The following is a 20,607-nucleotide window of genomic DNA, read 5'->3' as shown; positions in this document are numbered from 1 at the left end:
ACCGGTCAGGGCGGCACTGTGTTTTTAAAGCTTTAAAAAATAAATAAAAGACTAGGGATTGCAAAATGCTAATTAATATATCTTTTGCTTAAGTTGAAGAAATATATATATGTGTGTGTATATATATATATGTGTGTGTGTGTGTGTGTGTGTGTGTGTAAATATATATATTTTGTGGTTTCTCTCACCTCCATTCTCTTCCTAGAGCCTGTGCCTGCCCAAGCCGAGATCACTGAAAAAGAGCGCTCCTAATATGACCCGAGCCTGGGCAGGAGGCAGACAGCCTTCAGGATAATAAAATTCAGGCGATATGCCAACAGCCCAAGATATGTGATATATGGGCGGCGATCCACCTGGCGGCCAGATGACTGCTGTGGCCTCCTTCCACCCCACCTGCAGGCTCCGAGGCTCCCCCGCCCTGTCTCTAGCACCGGGTCCGGGCAAAACAGAGCAACCCCCTCCCAAGGCCCAGCCCACAGGCTGGGGGTGTGCGCCCAAGGTCACGGCCAAGGGCAGCCAGGTCAGAGACAAGATGATGGGTAAAAGGACCGGGCTGAGAGGCTGGGCCGGGCGGTGGGACAGAGTCCCAGGGAGGACTCTTTGTGCTTGTGCGCCACGCAGGGTGATTTCAGACTGAGGACGAGGGTGGGAGAGACACTGAGAAGACAGATAAATATCATTGTCCACAAAGCGTTCCCTAACCCGGCTGGCGTGGCTCAGCGAGTGAGCATCAACCTACGAACCAGGAAGTCACGGTTCGATTCCTGGTCAGGGCACATGCCCGGGTTGCAGGATGACCAGTGTGGGGCGTGCTGGAGGCAGCCAATCAATGATTCTCATCATTGATGTTTCTCTCTCTCTCTCTCTCTCCCTTCCTCTCTGAAATCAATAAAAAAAATATTTTAAAAAAAATAATAAATAAATAAAGTCCCCTAAAACTGTAGGAACCAGGCCTGCTGCCCAGAAAATGGTACGTGGGGGTGAATTGGATAGACCAGATCCCACCACCCCTTTCTGTTCCACACAGATCATTTCTATGGCTTGGACATAAAGTGAAGACCTGATTGAAGGAGGTTTTTGGGTAAACAAGGCAGACATCACACGTGTGTATCTCCACCTCTTCCCCAGATGGCCTAGAACCATGGTCGGCAAACTCATGAGCCCACAGAGCCAAATATCAACAGTACAACGATTGAAATTTCTTTGGAGAGCCACATTTTTTAAACTTAAACTTCTTCTAATGCCACTCCTTCAACATAGACTCGCCCAGGCCGTGGTATTTTGTGGAAGAGCCACACTCAGGGGGCCAAAGAGCCTCATGTGGCTCGAGAGCCACAGTTTGCCGACCACAGGGCTAGAATAAGGTGATCAGATCGTTCCGCTTTTGGCAGGACAGTGCCGATTTTTAACCATTTGTCCCACGTCCCACGGCATTTTAAAAAAGTCCCTATTTTTGGAAAGAGGGGCTTTTTTAAAACGCCGTGGGACGCGGGACAAATGGTTAAAAATTGGTTTTGTCCCGCCAAAAGCGGGACGATCTGGTCACCTTAGCCTAGAAGGACACTCACGGCCTGAGAAAGGGAGTGAGAGACCAGGTGGCAGATGAGAGACGTCGACCTCGTTTGGGGAAATTGAAAACAGTTGAGTACGCGGTGCTGCCTTCGCCGTGGAAGCAGAAATCGGCCTGCCGGCAGAGGAAGCGAAATGGAAAAAAAACAGATTTGGGGTGCAGAAGCCTGCACAGGCAGAGTGGGTGGGTTCGGCGGGAAGCAGACGTGTCTAAAGTCTGAACGGGGAGTTGTGGGACCCCGGAGTCCAAAGCCCGGGCCAGGCAACCAGGGGGTGACCCCACCTGTCTTTGCAAAAGACAGGAGACCCATTTCCAGGGGCTGGGCCAGAGGATCCCTGCAGAGAGGGGAGAGGAAAGTCCGCTTGGAGGCCCTTCTGAGAACACAGACTCTGGGAGGGCTGACCCCAAGGGAGCAGCTGGGAACTGCCAGTTTAGGCCCAATCCCACGAGGGATGTCCAACTGCCCGTTTTCGGGCCTAAACCGGCAGCTGGACATCCCCTGAGGGGTCCCAGATTCTGAGAAGGTGCAGGCTGGGCTGAGGGGACCCCCTCCCCCCCCCCCCCCGCCATGCACGAATTTCATGCACTGGGCCTCTAGTATATTTATAAAAAAATAAATAAATAAAAACATACCCTCGGGTGGGGATTACGAAAAAAATTTCGGCCTGACTCTTATGCCCCGGAACGACAGACTTGAGGTAGGAAGTCCTCCAATGGGTGGAAGACTCAGAATAAGGTCCCTGCTCCTGGCTGTGACTGGCCCAGGACGCAGTGTTCTCGCCAACCCGTCTCCATTGCTGACTTCTGGGACTCTTTTTTTTTTTTTTTTAAATCCTCACCAGAGGATATTTTTCCCACTGATTTCTAAAGAGAGAGTGGAAGGGATGCAGGAGGAGGAGGAGGAGGAGGAGGAGGAGGAGGAGGAGGAGGAGAGAGAGAGAGAGAGAGCGAGAGAGAGAAACATTGATTGGTTGTCTCCCGGACAAGCCCCAATCGGGGTTGGGGAACCTGCAACCAAGGTACGTGCCCTTGACTGGGAATCGAACCTGAGGCCCTTTGGTCTGCAGGCCGACGCTCTAACCACTGAGCTAAGCCGGCCCAGGCTACTGGGACTCTTTCTGATGGAACCATTTTCTGGAGACTCTGCTTGGCCTTAACACACATCTCCCTCAGGCGCCGTCCAACCAGCACCCTCCCTGTGTCTCTCTAGAGCCCAAGCCAGCACACAGTAGGTGCTAGGAGGGTGGATGGGAGGGTGGATGGGAACCTGGGTTGACCCTCTCCATCCAGCCCCTCCCTCCACCAAGTGGAGAGGCGGCCTGGGTTCAAGGCGCAGTCGCAAGAACACAGGTATGTGCTGGGTTTGCTGTCACTCTTGGGCAGCGTCGGGTCCTGCTCCCATCAGCCTCTGGGGACGCCTGTGTAACTGGAGACCCGCAGCCCATGAATCCAGTTATACTGAGACAATGACTTGTCAACCCCCCCAAAGCCAAGATACCCCGTTGGGTGGGCTACAGGGCCCGTGCTGTCATGAATGAATTGGTCCCCTCTCTCCCCCAAATACAGCCTCACTCAGCGGCTCATTAAACTGCCAGATGGAAACTTTAGATCCGGCGTCTTCAAACTGCGGCCCGCGGGCCACATGCGGCCCACCGAGGACTTTTATCCGGCCCGCCGGGTGTTTTTGCCCTTTTCTTTTTTTACTTCAAAATAAGATATGTGCAGTGTGCATAGGAATGTGTTCATAGTTTTTTTTTTTTTTAAACTATAGTCCGGCCCTCCAACGGTCTGAGGGACAGTGAACTGGCCCCCTGTTTAAAAAGTTGGAGGACCCCTGCTTTAGATCCAGGCACATGAAAAACAACAGAATCGCTGCAGTTGCAAACATGAAGCGTTTGTTTTTCTTTTGTTGTTTTTTTTTTTGGTGTGCTTTTTAATCCTCACCTGAGGACGTTTTTCTTTTTTTTTTTTTTTAAATATATTTTATTGATTTTTTACAGAGAGGGAGGGAGAGGAATAGAGAGTTAGAAACATCGATGAGAGAGAAACATCGATCAGCTGCCTCTTGCACACCCCCTACTGGGGATGTGCCCGCAACCAAGGTACATGCCCTTGACCGGAATCGAACCTGGGACCCTTGAGTCCGCAGGCCGACGCTCTATCCACTGAGCCACACCGGTTTCGGCATGAGGACATTTTTCCATTGATTTTTAGGGAGCGTGGAAGAGAGAGGGAGAGACAGAGAGAAACATCCGTTGCCTCCTGCATGTGCCCTACAGAGCGGAGCTGGGGGGGGGGGGGGGGAGTGTGCCACCAGGGCACATACCCTTGGCGGGAATTGGACCCAGGACCCTTGGCTCCGTAGGCCAACGCTCTATCCACCGAACCAAACCGGCCAGGGCCCAGCATGGAGCATTTGGAGGAGAGTAAATACACACCTCACTTTATGCAGCCACGTCTCGGCTTACCCTTGGGTGAAACGAGGCCCAGTCTGCAGATCCCTCCGGATGACGGATGACGGGCAGCTCGGGATGCCAGGAAAGTGCTGGGACCCCAACAGGTGAGCTGTGCAAACGAGAGGTAATTTGACAAGTCAATGGGGAGCGCTCTAATGCACTTAAAAGCCCAGAGCAAGCCCGGCTGAGGCGTAATGGCCTCAGCCCGCCCCCTCTCCCGGGATTTCCCACGTCTAATTTCTAGGCCCGATGGATGGCGGGGTGGTCCATCTCCATTGGGCTAATGAAGGCGCGGCGGAGACAGGATCTGACAGAGCAGCTCACCCTGGCTTCGGCCTCGATTTATGGGGAAGAGAAGTTGCCAAGAAAGCACATTAGACGTCAGAAGGGCTTCCCCCACGGTGAGGAGGTCTCGGGGGCTTTAAGACGAAGAGAGATTGAAAGCCACTGTAGGTCGGGGCTGAGCAAGGACTCCCCGCCGTTGGCTAGCCATGGGGTCCAGGCGCACTTCATTCAAGTTCATGACTTCGGCATCTGTACAGTCTAGCCCAGTGGTGGGCAAACTCATGAGTCCACAGAGCCAAATATCAGCAGTACAACGATTGCAATTTCTTTGGAGAGCCACATGCTTAAAACGTAAACACCTTCTAACGCCACTTCTTCGAAATAGACTCCTATTTTGTGGAAGAGCCACACTCAAGGGGCCCAAGAGCCGCATGTGGCTCGCGAGCCGCGGTTCGCCGACCGCGGGCCTGGACCAAACACCAAAGCAGCGAGCCTTTGCCATGCGTGGCCCCGTGTGCAACTTGTCTTGGAATCTGGACCCTCAGTGGCCCAGCCCTTGTCACTTCCCAGTCTCCTTTCAACCTGGGTCCAAGGCACCTGCAGCGGTCCCCACAGACGGACAGGAGCGTTCCTTGTGTTTTCATTTAGACACTTTTCTGGGCCCTGGGCAGGTAGCTCAGTTGGTTAGAGCATCATCCTGATACTCCGAGGTTACAGGTTCGATCCCTGGTCAGGGCACATATAAAAAGCAACCAATGAATGCATCAATATGTTGAACAACAAATCGATGTTTCCCTCTCTCTCTCAAATCAGTTAATCAATAATTTTTTAAAAAATATTTTTTTATTGATTTCAGAGAGGAAGAGAGAGGGAGAGAGAGATAGAAACACCAACGATAAAATCATTGATCGGCTGCCTCCTGCACGCCCCCTACTGGGGATGAAGCCTGCAACCCGGGCAGGTGCCCTTGACCGGAATAGAACCTGAGACCCTTCAATCCGAAGGTCAACGCTCCATCCGCTGAGCCAAACCAGCGAGGGCAATCAATAAAAATTTTAAAAGACACTTTCCTTTATTACTTTACTGTGTATTATTTTGACAAGATTCTCAAAAGATTCCAGCTCTGGCCAGTGTGGCTCAGATGGGCGTCGTCCTGTAACACTGAAAGGTTGCCAGTTCAATTCCCCAGTTGGGGACATACCCAGGTTTTGGATTTCTGGGATCAGTCCCTGGTGGGGAGCATGCAGGAGGCAGCCAATCAATGTTTCACTCTTACATCTATGTTTCTCTCTCTCTCCCCCCTCTCCTCTCCCTTCCTCTCTCTCTAAAACAAATCAATAAAAAATCTTTTAAAAATAAAATAATTTTTAAATATATATATATATTTTTTAAAATATATTTTATTGATTTTTTTACAGAGAGGAAGAGAGAGGGATAGAGAGTTAGAAACATCGATGAGAGAGAAACATCGATCAGCTGCCTCCTGCACACCCCCCACTGGGGACGTGCCCGCAACCAAGGTACATGCCCTTGACCGGAATCGAACCTGGGACCCTTGAGTCCGCAGGCCGACGCTCTATCCACTGAGCCAAACCGGTTTTGGCTAAATATATTTTTTATTGATCTCAGAGAGGAAAGGAGAGGGGAAGAATGAGAGAGAGAGAGCGAGAGAGCGAGAGAGAGAGAGAGAGAAACATCAATGATGAGAATCATTGACCGGCTGCCTCCGGCATGCCCCCTACTGGGGGGATCGAGCCCGGAACCCAGGCACGTGACCTTGACTGGGAATTGAACCCGGGACCCTTCAGTCCACAGGCCGACCCTCTCTCCACTGAGCCACACCAGCTAGGGCCCTGTGTGTTTTTTAAATCTTTCATGAGATTTTTTTTCCCTCTTATACCAGCCTTTCTCAACCCTGACGCTATGGACATGGGGGTGGGGCCGTGCTTGGTTGTGGGATGTTTAGCAGCATTCTCTGGTTGCTGCCAAAGTGCTCTTACCCCTCCCCCCCCGACTCCCCACACTCCCTCCCCCACTCCCCTACCTCCACCCCCCCCCCCCCCCCCCCCCGTTGTGACCACGGAAACTGTCTCTCGATATTCCCACGTGTCTGTCCTCTCAGGGGCAGAAAAAAAAGAAAAATACAGGTGAGCTGTCCTCCCTGCGCCCCCCCGCCTCCCCGAGCACCTGTCCATCTCTCTGCATCTGCAAATGGCCAAGCCTCATTGATCCTGCCTCGGAGGTTCCATTACCCGTTCACGTTCCGACGCTGAGATGTTCGCTCGGGTCGCGTCTGCGGCGTCTAATGGTCCCGGGAACGTAAAAGCTTCCTGCCGGTATTGACCGTGCTCTCCTAGCAAACACGCACGCCGCCCGGCCGGGTCTCCCACTCCATCCTCTGAAGCTCCGGGGTTCTCATCTTGTCCACGGAGGGAACCCCGTCTGGGTCCCGGAGAGTCCAGGCCGACGGGAGCCCGGAGGCCTTGTCGCCGATACACCGGAATGGTCAAGGCCACTCTGAGCATGAGCCTCACCGGGGTGCCCAAGGCCAGGATGCCACGAGCCGGTGCGAGGACGCACGGGCCACTGTGCCCTTCTGTAACCCGAACGATGGATGTCCCGGTTGGCAACCAGCCCTCTTTGTCGCCGGAGTAACATACGGGTTAGAGACCGGCTCGAGAGAGCAGCTGGGCAGAGCAGAGGGCCGGAGAGCTCAGAGGGAGCTGAGAGCTGGTACCGCTACGAGGGGAAGCTCGGGGGTCTAGAGGCGGCGTGCGGCTGCTCAGATAATAACTGTGTGCAGAGGCGGGTGCTGCATTATGGGAAAGATACGTATTCACCAGCCCGTGTCCGGCTGCCTCTGCCTGTATGGCCTTTATTGTGAAGAAATGTCTTGTCCAGCCCTAGCCGGTGTGGCTCAGCGGGTAGAGCATCGGCCTGAGGACCGAAGGGTCCCGTGTTCGATTCCGGTCAAGGGCCCGTACCTTGGTTGCAGGCTCCTCCCTGGCCCGGGCCCTGGTTGGGGCTTGTGCAGGAGGCAACCAATCGATGTGTTTCTCTCACATCGATGTTTCTCTGTCTTGCCCTCTCTCTCTTTATTTTTTTAAAATATATTTTATTGATTTTTTACAGAGAGGAAGAGAGAGGGATAGAGAGTTAGAAACATCGATGAGAGAGAAACATCGATCAGCTGCCTCTTGCACACCCCCTACTGGGGATGTGCCCGCAACCAAGGTACATGCCCTTGACCGGAATCGAACCTGGGACCCTTGAGTCTGCAGGCCGACGCTCTATCCACTGAGCCAAACCGGTTTGGGCACCCCTCTCTCTTTTCTACGCTCTCTAAAAATCAATGGGGAAACATCCTCGGCGAGGACTGACAAATAATAATAATAAAACATCAATTAAAAAAATTAAAACGTGCAGGCAAGTAGTGCATTGGCCTTCATTTGCATAGCTGCTCTCAGACCCATAGATCTAAGTCCCTTTGGGTATTTGAATGGGGAGGTGTTTTGTTTTTTTTCTTTCGCTATTTAAAGACTCGAGACCCTGTGGCCCGAGACCTTCTGCAAGCCACGCCGTCCTTCTCCGTGGATTCTGAAAGGTGATGTCAGGACTTTTGCTTGCTCGCTCCCGTTCAAAGCTGCTGGCTACAACGTCTCCTGCCCTCAGGGAGGAAATGTGGGGTTTTATTTTTAAAATGGGATCCCAGGGTTAATTTAAAGATTATGTCAAGTGCACATTCCAAATCCATTCAGTGCCTCTTGACCAGAAACACATCTGCTCCGGGCTCGCCCCACCCCACCCCTGACGGTGGCACAAGCCTGATCCCTGTGATTAAAGGGAAGGGTCTGGTAGGATGTCAGGTGCAGGATATCAAAGGAGACCAGGCACCCCGCTCCAAGTCCAAGGACGTGGTGGGGGGCGATCAGGCCGGGCCCGGCTGAGCAGACGCTGCGGAGAGTCAGGTCGGGAGTGAGTCACGGTTTGCCCGTGCTCATTAGCGGCGGTTTGGGTGATGATCGTGAGGGTTTGCAGCGTGCAGTGATGCGAAACCATTTCCCCGGCCTCCATCTGTCCCGAGCACAGAATTCCAACCACAGAACCAGCAAGGCACGGGGGTCCCACCACATTTGGCAATCATTTTCGAAGCCGGGGTGTGTCAGATTTTCAAAACTGGGATGGGTCCAGATTGAGAATGAGCCTTACCTTTAATCAAACCGTGATGAAAACCCTTTGTTTCCAGATAGCAAGGCGGCCCAAGAATATCATGTCCTCCTTTTTTAAATTTTTTTTAACATGTTTTTATTGATTTCAGAGAGGAAGGGAGACGGAGAGAGAGATAGACACATCCAGGATGAGAGAGATTCATGGACCGGCTGCCTCCTGCACGCCCCCTACTGGGGATCGAGCCTGCAACCCCAGGCATGTGCTCTTGACGGGAATTGAACCTGGGACTCTTCAGTCTGCAGGCCGACGCTCTATCCGCTGAGCCAAATCAGCGAGAGCACAGAACCCACATTTTAACATCATGGTCCAGGTGGCTTCAGATATCTCATTCTTTTCACAGCCTGATCATTTTTTATGAGGAAAAAAAATTGATGTCTTGTATGTGCCCTTGACTGGAATCGAACCCACAACCCTTCAGTCCACCAGAGGTGTTCTAACCACTGAGCAACCGGCCAGGCACCGTGTGTATTTTGCACACCCGGGTCCCCGCCAGAGCCTCGCAGCAGATTCAAAAAAACAGAAGCTCTGTGATAACAAACAAACTGTTTGTGAAGTGAATCAAGACAAGCAGATGCCCTAGCCCAGTGGTTCTCAACCTTCCTAATGCCGCGACCCTTTAATACAGTTCCTCATGTTGTGGTGACCCCCAACCATAAAATTATTTTTGTTGCTACTTCATAACTGTAATTTTGCTACTGTTAATGAATCGTAATGTAAATATCTGTGTTTTCCGGTGGTCTTAGGCTCTACAGCAGCGGTTCTCAACCTGTGGGTCACGATTTGGCTCAGTGGATAGAGCGTCTGCCTGCAGACGCAAGGGCCCTGGGTTCGATTCTGGCCAAGGACACATGCCTGTGTTGCAGGCTTGATCCCCAGTGTGGGGTGTGCAGAAGGCAGCCGATCAATGATTCTCTCTCATCATGGATGTTTCTATCTCTCTCTCCCTCTCCCTTCCTCTCTGAAATCACTATATATATATATATATATATATATATATATATATATATATATAAAGGTTAATATGCAAAGTGTCCCCTCAGGAGTTCGACCGGGAGACCAGGAGTTTGATTGCTCGCTATGACATGCACTGACCACCAGGGGGTGGTCTGAAATGAAGGAAGGCCCCGGGAGGCAGCCAGAAGGCCCCGATCAGCCCTGATCGCCAGCCAGGCCTAGGAATCCTACCTGTGCACAGATTTCATGCACTGGGCCTCTAGTAGAAATATATTAAATAAAAAAAAATAAAGAATCCGCTTCCACACGGATGCAGCCTTGACATCTGTCACTCGGCCCATAGTCCCTCCCGCATATAATTAGTCACCAAAATGCAGGCTTGCAAAGGGACCCAAAGACAGTGTGAGCCAGGCCCTCCCTCTCAAGGTTTCGGTGCGATTCCTACCCCGTCTCCATCTAGTGACTCGGATGAACGCATGAGAGGTGGTTTGTCCCTTTTCATCCAACGCCACACAGGGGCCATGTCTCACCCTCCTCCCTCGGCAGCTGCTGTGCCCAGAGCAGTGGCCTCTTGGTAATGCCAGCCCCGTCTCTGCTGTCAGAACAAGGAGGGCCCACTGACACCTTCGGAGGCAGGACCCAGGGGCAAGGGAAGGGTCCTTCTACACCAGGCAGGGGAGCCTTTTCCTGCCAAGGGCTATTTGCATACTCGCAACACCATTCGGGGCCACCCAAAACGAGCAACTTAAAAATCAGCCTGCCACGTGCCCATCAGCAGACGAGTGGATTAAAAAAAGGCGGTGGTACATCTACACCATGGAATACTGTGCAGCAGTAAAAAAAAGAAGGATCGCTTACCCTCTGAGGCAGCATGGAGGGACCTGGAGAGCATCGCGCTAAGTGAAATAAGTCAGCCAGAGAAAGACAAGTCTCGCATGATCGCACTCATATGTGGGATCTAAGGAACCAAACAAACGGATGAACGGAGTGGATCCAGAGACAAGGAAGCATGGGACAGAGGGCGGAATCTCTGAGGGAAGGTGGGGGGGAGGGTGGGGGGTGGGAGGTAATCAACCAAAGACCTTGTATGCAGAGATGTATGGCCCGTGGCCACAGACAATAGGGTGGTGAGTGACTGGGGTGAGGGGGTGGGGGGCGGGCTGGAGGGGGTTAATGGGGGAAAAGAGAGGGGACATATGCAATACTTTCAACAGTAAAAATATACACTGAGTGGCCAGATGATTATGACCACCCCATCAGTACTTCATTGACACTTCTGAAAATACTGACTATTGAAAACTTCCTAAGCAAATACTTTCAAGGTTTGATTATTATTATTTTTTAATATATTTTATTGATTTTTTTACAGAGAGGAATAGAGAGTTAGAAACATTGATGAGAGAGAACATCCATCAGCTGCCTCTTGCACACCCCCTACTGGGGATGTGCCCGCAACCAAGGTACATGCCCTTGACTGGAATCGAACCTGGGACCCTTGAGTCCGCAGGCCGACGCTCCGTCCACTGAGCCAAACCGGTTTCGGCTGATTATTATTATTATTTGCATAATTAATTCACTTCATTGTAATAATCTGGCCGGTCATAATCATCTGGCCACTCGGTGTCTATATTTTTAATTAGCCTGTTATATTTGCTCCCACACTTCATTAACTCACCCCTAATGCCTTGTCTGGTCCAGACGAAATGACGTTGCCAGCCTATGGCGGCCCGTGGGCCGGACGCTCCCCAACCACCCTGTTCCTCACCTTCGATGCCCTTGAGTGGCCATGCGGTTAGTGCCTTTGGGTGAGTGGGCAGGGAGGACGCGCCGTGGAGCGGAGAGGGGGTGAGTCTGGACTCTGTGAGGCTGATGTGAACTCTGGAGCACTTGCCCGAGACACCGTGTCCCCAGTGCCTGCGTTGATGGAGCGGCAGAGGCCTGGGGAGGCCGGGGTCCTGTGTGCAGAACTGCGCGTGCCCTGGACATCCGCTTCAGGCCTCCTGAGCAAAGGAGCGAGGACGGCAGTGGGCGTGGAGCCTGCGTTCAAGATGCCTCCACCTGCTTTTGGTTAGAGGAGCTGATTTAGGACCACAAAGCCTTAAATGGAGAAAATACTCTCAAGATGTGTCCTACAGGTGCGGGGAGGGCCGGGGGTGGGGGTGGGGGGAGGTGGTGGAGAAGGACAGGGAGGGGGGAACAGCAGTCTATAAATAATGCTCTTTTTCCCCCTCCCAAATATGGAACCAATTGATAAACAGAACGGGAAACAGATGGGGAGGGTACCTGCTAACACTCGCCTGCTTCAAGCCTGCGCTGTCCACGCTGTCCACGCTCCCAGGCCTGTGGTCCTGGCCTCTGGTACCTGCGTTTGGATGTGGCTGGGTGTTAGTTGGTGTGATGCCTGGATCCCTTTCTGTCTGTCCCAGGAGGCCATCAGCGGCAGCAGGGGGGGGGGGGGGGGGAGACTGAGTCCACTTTCGCCGCCGGCTCTCTCCCCGGCACAGTGGCCGGCACAGACAAGGAGCTGGAATAGTTGTGTAACAGCTGAATGAGTGCCAGAGAAGGAAGGTTAAAACTGCCGGGGCGGGGGGGAGGGGGCTTATAATCTAACAGGCGTCCTCAAACGACGGCCCGCGGGCCACAGGCGGGTGTTTTTTGCCATTTTGTTTTTTTACTTCAAAATAAGATATGTGCAGTGTGCATAGGAATTTGTTCATAGTTTTTTTTTTGTTTTGTTTTTTCAAATTTTTTTTTATTTTATTGATTTTTTACAGAGAGGAAGAGAGAGGGATAGAGAGTTAGAAACATCGATCAGCTGCCTCCTGCACACCCCCTACTGGGGACGTGCCCGAAACCAAGGTACATGCCCTTGACCGGAATCGAACCCGGGACCCTTCAGTCCGCAGGCCGATGCTCTATCCACTGAGCCAAACCGGTTTCGGCTGTTCATAGTTTTTTTTAAACTGTAGTCCGGCCCTCCCACGGTGTGAGGGACAGGGAACTGGCCCCCTGTTTAAAAAGTGTGAGGACCCCTGAAGATAGAGCACCTGAATTCATTGGAAAATAATCCTATTATTTTAAATCTTAGAACGCCTATGCTTCTGTGAATAGGGAATTACGTTTCTCATATGTGAATAGGGGATTAAGTTTTTCCTAAGTTTCCTTTTCAAGGCCTGGGGCGAAGCAATTGAGGAGGTGACTCCGCTGTGAATCCAGCAAGCAGAACCGATAAGCAGGGTCAGAGCGACCCACCAGGAGTCAAAACTTCATCCCATCAACATCATCTCATCGCCTGATGGCTAAGGACAATAGCTGAGGTCTGGGGACCCCCCCCAGGGCTGCACGTAGCCCCCCAGCCCCTTCCCCTTTATAGTCCTGGCACCCGCGCCTTGCTGTAAGGCAGGATTTGATGCTTGTAAGCACCTGTCTTCCTGGTTGGCTGGCCTTCTCAATCAACGCCTAATATGGTTCATCTCTGAACCTCGTTATTGGACATGGCGACAGGCAGCCGGCGCCCAGTGGGGGGTTTCCGGTAACAAAACCAAGGTCACCCAACTCCCCCCATCTGTTAAGACACGGCAAGACTGAAAAGAATCAAGAACATGAACTCTTGCTGTAGCCGGTTTGGCTCCGTGGATAGAGCGTCGGCCTGTGGACCAAAGGGTCCCAGGTTTGATTCCGGTCAAGGGCACGTACCTCCGTTGCAGGCTCCTCCCTGGCCCGGGCCCTGGTCAGGATGCATGCAGGAGGCAGCCAATCAATGTGTTTCTCTCACATCGATGTTTCTCTCTGTCTTCCCCTCTCAAAAAAAATTAAGGGAGAAATATCCTCGAGTGAGGATTAACATAATAATAATTCTTTGCAATCAATAAAAACATATTTAAAAAATACGTTAAAAAGGAAGAACTCGAACTCCCAAGGACGTCCCAGGAGTTGAATCCCACTTTTCAGCCACTGTCGGTCGTGTGACTGGAGGCAGATGACATGGCCTGGCCTCCGTTTCTTTTCCTGGGACCGGAGGGTAATACAGGGCCCACGTGGTCGAGGTGGTGTGGGGACGAGCCACACAGGACGTGGCCAAAACAGCGTCGGACACAGAGTAAGCCTGCAGTCAACATTGGTGATTCTTTCTGTTGTTGTTGTTAATCTTCATCTGAGGATATTTTCCCATTGATCTGTTAGAGAAAGCAGAAGAGAGAGAAAAAAGAAGGTGAGGTTATCTGCTGGGGATGGGGTAGAGGATGTGGGAGAGGGAGAAGGTTTGAAACAAGACTGGGAAAGGGAGTTGACATGATTGCGGGGGCGTGTGGGGGAGTGTGCAGGTGAACCTGAAGACCGTGAGTTTGAAGCAGAACTGAATCATTTCCATGGCAGCTCTCAGCCTCAGAGAGGAGGAGCAGGGGCTGGGGGAGGGGGGTGTAGGTGGCAACCTCAGAATTTAAAACCCCGGCAGAGGCCACTGGGACAACATGGATGGATCCAGAAAAGGCATTCTGCTCAGTGAAATAAGTCAGACCAAGAAAGACACACACCGCACGATTTCACTTATAGGTGGAAGCTAAAACAATAAAAGAAACAAACGAAACAGAAACAAGCTCATAGATACAGAGAACAGAAGGATGCCCGCCGGGGGGGAGGGCGTTCAGAAGCCCACAGAGCCCGTCACAGACCTAGTCACAGGGATGGACCGTGCAGCAGAGGGAACCCAGCTGTGTATGGGGCCAGGTGTGCTAGGCCCCATGGAGGTACCTGGATGGATGGCTTCATAAGACACGTAAGTGTCTGATCACTATGTTGTACCCCTGAAACTGATCTAATAGTGTCTGTCAAACTGTCATGGAAAAATACATAAAATTAAAAAAACAAAACAAAACAGGGCAGAGGTAGGATATTGGACAGGAACGGGACTTGGGACATGTAAGAATTTAGTGGGTAATAAAGGTGACATTCCAGCCGAAACCGGTGTGGCTCAGTGGATAGAGCGTTGGCCTGTGGACTGAAGGGTCCCAGGTTCGATTCCAGTCAAGGGCATGTCCCTTGGTTGCGGGCACATCCCCAGTAAGGGGTGTGCAGGAGGCAGCTGATCGATGTTTCTCTCTTCTCTCTCATCGATGTTTCTGACTCTCTATCCCTCTCTCTTCCTCTCTGTAAAAAAATCAATAAAATATATTTTTTTTAAAAAAAGGTGACATTCCAATAAGGAAGTCAACGACTCTTTGATAACAATAGGGGATCACTGTTGAACTCTTTGGGGCAAAGATAAACTTACATTTTTGCCTACTATTCCATCTCACAACCAACTGTAAGTAAATTAGAATTGAAGGTGGAAGGAAGGAAGGAAGGAAGGAAGGAAGGAAGGAAGGAAGGAAGGAAGGAAGGAAGGAAACGAGACCTGGCTGGTGTGGCTCAGTGGATCGAGTGTCAGCCTGCAGACTGGAGGGTCCCAGAACCTGGAGGGTTACGCACACCAAACAAGTCAGTCCAAGACGAATGACGTGGCCATCGGCTGCTAAAATATTCGCTGCTGGTATTAGTGGAGAGAAATGGTGCGCCTGCGCGTAAGGCGCGTAAGGGAAATGAATGCAGCACGGTGATAGTCATCAGTCATTAGCGAACGTTGTAGTTCGTTATTAATAATTATGAATAACAGGATATTGTAAAGCTTAAGTTAGGAAATTTTTATTAAAGTGTTTCTTACATACCGTTACATTGGCTGGGTCGCAAAAATATTAGTTGTGGGCTGCATGTGGCCCGTGGGCCGCGAGTTTGACATGCTTGGATTAGAGTGTAAGCGGAAATAACCTTTCCGGAAGGAAATTTGCCAAACGTGTGTCAAAGCCTTTTTTTTTTATTTTTTTATTGATTTTTTTACAGAGAGGAAGAGAGAGGGATAGAGAGTTAGAAACATTGATGAGAGAAACATCAATCAGCTGCCTCTTGCACACCCCCTACTGGGGATGTGCCCGCAACCAAGGTACATGCCCTTGACCGGAATCGAACCTAGGACCCTTGAGTCCACAGGCCGACGCTCTATCCACTGAGCCAAACCGGTTTCGACATGTCAAAGCCTTTAAGGTGTGCATTCCGTCTGACCGGCAAGGATCTGCCTAGGAATTCACTCTAAGAAGCTCGCTGGGTATGTGTGCATACCTTAGTTTATGGGGCTTCTCACGGGAGCTGAATTGTATGGCTAACAGTTGCGAGCCGCCTTCCTGTCCAAGAGCAGGGCTGGTTAAATAATTTTTGGCAGACCTACAGGAAGGAATGCTAAACCACCATTAAAAAATAATGCAAAAGAACATTCACTGGCTTGCGGAGAGATTCATGGTATATTGTTAAGTGGTTGAAGTAAATGACAAAACTGTATGTGCCCTATGGACGGTAAAGAGTCAGGACCTCTGGGGAGGGGGGTGAGCGTAGGAGTTATTTCCATTTTCCTCTTGTGGGTCCTCTCTACTGTCCAAACTTTCTCCATAAACAAAGACTCAGCCCTAGCCGGTGTGGCTCACTGGATAGAGCATCAGCCTGCGGATCAAAGGGTCCCGGGTTCGATTCCGGTCAAGGGCGCGTACCTCCGTCGCAGGCTCCTCCCCGGCCAGGGCCCTGGTTGGGCCTCGTGCAGGAGGCAACCCATCAATGTGTTTCTCTCACATCGATGTTTCTCTCTGTCTTTCCCTCTCTCTTCCACTCTCCCTAAAAATCAATGGGAAAATATCCTCGGGGTGAGGATTAACAAAATCATCTACACTAATAAAAGAGCAACATGCTAATTGACCGTACCTTCGCAACGCCCAACAGCCAATCAGGAGCGAGTATGCAAATTAACCCAACAAAGATGGCAGGTTAATTTGCATACAGAGGCGCTGCTCCGGGCCTCTGGGCAGCGTGGGAAGGCAGAAAGGCAGCTCCGGGTGGAGCGAAAAGGCGGCTCCAGCCAGAGTGAAAGCGGTGCAGGCAGCCAGGGGAAGGAGGGCCCATTCTTGCGCGAATCTTCGTGCATCGGGCCTCTAGTAAATAATAAATAAACAAATAAAGACTGATGTGTAATCAGAAGGCACATAGTAAATATCACTTTACTTGGAGAGAAATACTTCAGTTCAGTCGCATCTCTCCTGCCTGTAGATACAAAGGAACCCGTGTTACTCTTTCCGCATCCCTGAAAGCCACGCCAGATTTTTTAAAATATATTTTTATTGGTTTCAAAGAGGAAGGGAGAGGGAGAGAGAGAGAGAGATAGAAACATCCATGACGAGCGAGAATCATTGACCGGCTGCCTCCTGCACGCCCCCTACTGGGGATCGAGCCGGCAACTATTGACCTGAATGGAGACCAGGACCCTTCGGTCCGAAGGCAATGTTCTCTCCCCTGAGCCACACCAGCTAGGGCGCCAACCCCAATTTTTTGACAGGAGGAGGAGGGGTGTCACAGGTACTCCCCCTCTGCAGTGCCACCCCCTCCTTCCCATCTGCTGCTGTGAAGCCACTTGAGGGGGGCTGTGACCCGAGACCAAGGGGACCTGCCCAGGTGGGATGCGGGCCCCAGGGCACCAGCTCCTGGGACTCCAAATAGAGAGCCCGCCGAGAGCCCGGGTGCCCGGGGTCCTCACACACGGAGCTCACACAGACTGAGGGGGACCCCCCCCTCCCTTTCTGTGCACACTCTGACTCCGGGGCCCCACGATCTCCAGAATCCCTATACGCCCCCCCACACACACCATCACCAAAGAAAACCACCCCTCTCTACTCTGGACCTCAGCCCTTCTCTCTTTCTCTCTCTCTCTTTCTCTCTCTTTCTTTCTTCCATTGATTTTTAGAGAGAGTGGAAGAGAGAGGGAAAGACAGAGAGAAACATCGATGTGAGAGAAATACATCGATTGGCTGCCTCCTGTACGAGCCCAACCAAGGCCCGGGCCGGGGAGGAGCCTGCCAATGAGGTACATGCCCTTGACCGGAATCGAACCCAGGACGCGTCCGTCTGCAGGCCAGCGCTCTATCCACTGAGCCACACCGGCCATGGCCCTCGGCCCTTCTCTGAAGGAGCCTCACTCAGGAGTCCTGAATCAGTTGTAGCCTCTCTCCCGCCCTCCACCCCAACGCACACACACGGACATGCACGCACACGCATTGGCTCAAGGCCCCTCCTGCTACCCTCAGCCAGATGGGACCGGGCTCGAGCCCTGGGCAAAGCCTGGACAAAGGTCTGTGATACTTCCGTCCTGTGCAGAGCGTGGGGGACATGGACGTGACACCCAGGGACTGCCCCCCCCCCGCTGCTCCCTTCCTCCCCGCCCCCCCCCCCACCCCGCCACCTCCCATCCCAGCAGGGAGGTTTGTGTCACTAGCACCTGACCAGGGCGAGCCGATCCTGTGGTGCGTGTCCACATTCTTAGCCTGAGAGTCACTTCCTAATTGCCATGTGAAGCCTCCTCGCTCCAGGGGAGCTGTGCACACCTCGGGGTGTCCCCCAGGGCCCCCCCTGTCCTCCACTGGCCTCCGTTTCCCCAGAGATCCCAGTCCCGGCCAACCCCGCCACGCACTGGGAGAGAGAAACCCAGGTGGGACCACATAGTAGGGCCACCGCTCAGGAAAGCGGGCTTGTCCCGTGCAGAGAAGGCCTGCTCCCCGACAGGCCGCCCCACCCCTCCCCCACGTGGCTCCAGACGTTGCAACCTGTCCCAGCGCCCAGGAGGCCCGGAGGGCAGGGCCTGGTCCTGCCTGGCAGTGAGCGCCACCGGTATTAGGTGAGTGCGGAGCCCGGCTCCCAGTCAGCGGTTAAGGGACAGGAAGTTCCTACTGGTGTGATGATCTCACGCTGACGGGGCTGGGAGTGGCACAGAGTCCTGTCCCAGGACGCTCCGGGCCACCGCTCGGGGTCCCTCCGAGAAGCGCGCAGAGAGTCTAAAGCTGTCTGCAGACCCCAGAGCCTGGATCCTGCCGCCCGCATCCCCGTGTGTTGCATTTTGGGGGTACCGAGGGAAACCCCAACCCCACATCCCCACGTGGCTGTACACCAGCTCCTTCCCCTGCACAGTCCAGGTCCACACACCTGCACCACCTGCCCCTGGACAGTTCACAAACCGGCAGGCGCTGGAGGCAAGTGGGCATCCTGGGCGGGTGTGTGTGTGGGGGTGTGGACACGGGGCAGGAGCGGAGATTTAGCCCCAGGTGGCCCTCCTTCATCAGGGAGCAGGCAGGCGCCTGTCCTGTGCACCCGAGGACCCCGGGCACCTGTGGGTAACCGCGGCTCGCTCACGCCCGCGCCTGCCCAGCCCTGGCTGTTCCCAGGAACTCTGGGATCAGCGATGGGGACGTGCAGATTAGAGACGAAGCCGTGGGGAGGTGACGGTTAAGTCCTCAGCGTTTGTCTGTCCCGTACTTACCGGTCCCGCCTTTGTTTGTGGTTCTGTAGCTGTTTAGCCTGAGCAATGCGTGTGGAAGCTATGACTCTCGGGGGGGGGGGGGGGGGGGTCTAAGGGAGCTTGACAACAAACACCTATGGGTGCCCCCCGCATTGAGGAAAATCAGGGGAACCGAGCAAAGGGCATGGAGAATGCCTCTGCCTGCTCCCCCTGGAACAAACGGCTCCCTGTCTGCTGAGCTCACTGCTGTGTCTCCCGCAACTACAATAGTGCCCGGCGCATAGAAGACGCTGAGTAGATCCTTGTTGAATGAACGCATGCCTGAATAAAAGAATGGATGGATGAATGCCCTAGCCGGTTTGGCTCAGTGGATAGAGCATCAGCCTGCAGACCAGAGGGTCCCAGGTTCAATTCCAGTCAAGGGCACGTACCTTGGTTGCAGGCTCCTCCCCGGCCCAGGCCCTGGTCAGGGCGCGTGCAGGAGGCAGCCAATCGATGTGTTTCTCTCATATGGATGTTTCTCTCTGTCTTTCCCTCTATCCCTGCCACTCTCTCTAAAAGAGCAATGGAAAAATATCCTCGGGTGAAGATTAACAACAACAACAACAACAACAACAAATAAGCCAGTCGGAGAAAGTTAAATACCACATGATCTCGGTCATTTGTGGAATATAATGGACAACATAAACTGATGAACAAAAATAGATCCAGAGACATAGAAGCATCAAACAGACCTTCAAACCTCAGAAGGGAGGGGGAGGGGGGGTGGGGTAAGAGATCAACCAAAGGACTTGTATGCTGGCATATAAGCAAAACCAATGGACACAGACTCTTGCCTGCAGCTGACTCGATCACAGGCCCGGTGCATGAAATTTGTGCACTAGGGGTGGGGTGTCCCTCAGTCCAGCCTGCACCCTCTCCAATCTGGGACATCCCTTTCACCATCCAGGACTGCTGGCTCCCAACCGCTCGCCTGCCTGCCTGCCTGATTGCCCCTAACTGCTTCTGCCTGCCAGCCTGATCATTCCCTAACCACTCCCCTGCCAGCTTGATTGACACCTAACTGCTCCCTGGCTGGCCAGATTGCCCCTAATTGGCCTCCTCTGCCTGCCTGGTCATCCCCAGCTGCCCTCCCCTGCTGGCCTAGTCGCCCCTAACTCCCTCCCCTGCTGGCCTGCTCACCCCTAACTCCCACCCCTGCTGGCCTGCTCACCCCTAACTCCCTCCCCCGATGACCTGGTCTCCCCCAACTGCCCTCCCCTGCAGGCCTGGTCACCCCTAACTCCCTCCCCCGATGACCTGGTCTCCCCCAACTGTCCTCCCCTGCAGGCCTGGTCCCCCCCAACTGCCCTCCCCTGATGACCTGGTCTCCCCCAACTGCCCTCCCTTGCCGGCCATCTTGTGGGGGCCATCTTTGTCCACATGGGGGTGGCCATCTTGTGTGTTGGAGTGACGGTCAATTTGCATATCACCTCTTTATTATATAGGATAAGCATAACCAGGAGGCACAGACATTGGGGGCAGGGGCCTGGGCTGGGGGGTGGGGGCAGGCTGCGAGAGGACAGTGGGGGATAAAGGGGATATATGTAATACTTTCAACAACAAGACATTTTTTTAAAGTACAATTTAGCCCTAGCTGGTTTGGCTCAGGTGCGATTCCAGTCAAGAGCACATGCCCTGGGTTGTGGGCTTGACTCCCAGGAGGGGGCGTGCAGGAGGCAGCCGATCGCTGATTCTCTCTCATCATTGATGTT

Source organism: Cnephaeus nilssonii, assembly GCF_951640355.1.
Source record: "Cnephaeus nilssonii genome assembly, chromosome: 24".
NCBI classification, from domain to species: Eukaryota; Metazoa; Chordata; class Mammalia; order Chiroptera; family Vespertilionidae; genus Cnephaeus; species Cnephaeus nilssonii.
This window is presented reverse-complemented; position numbering follows the sequence as displayed.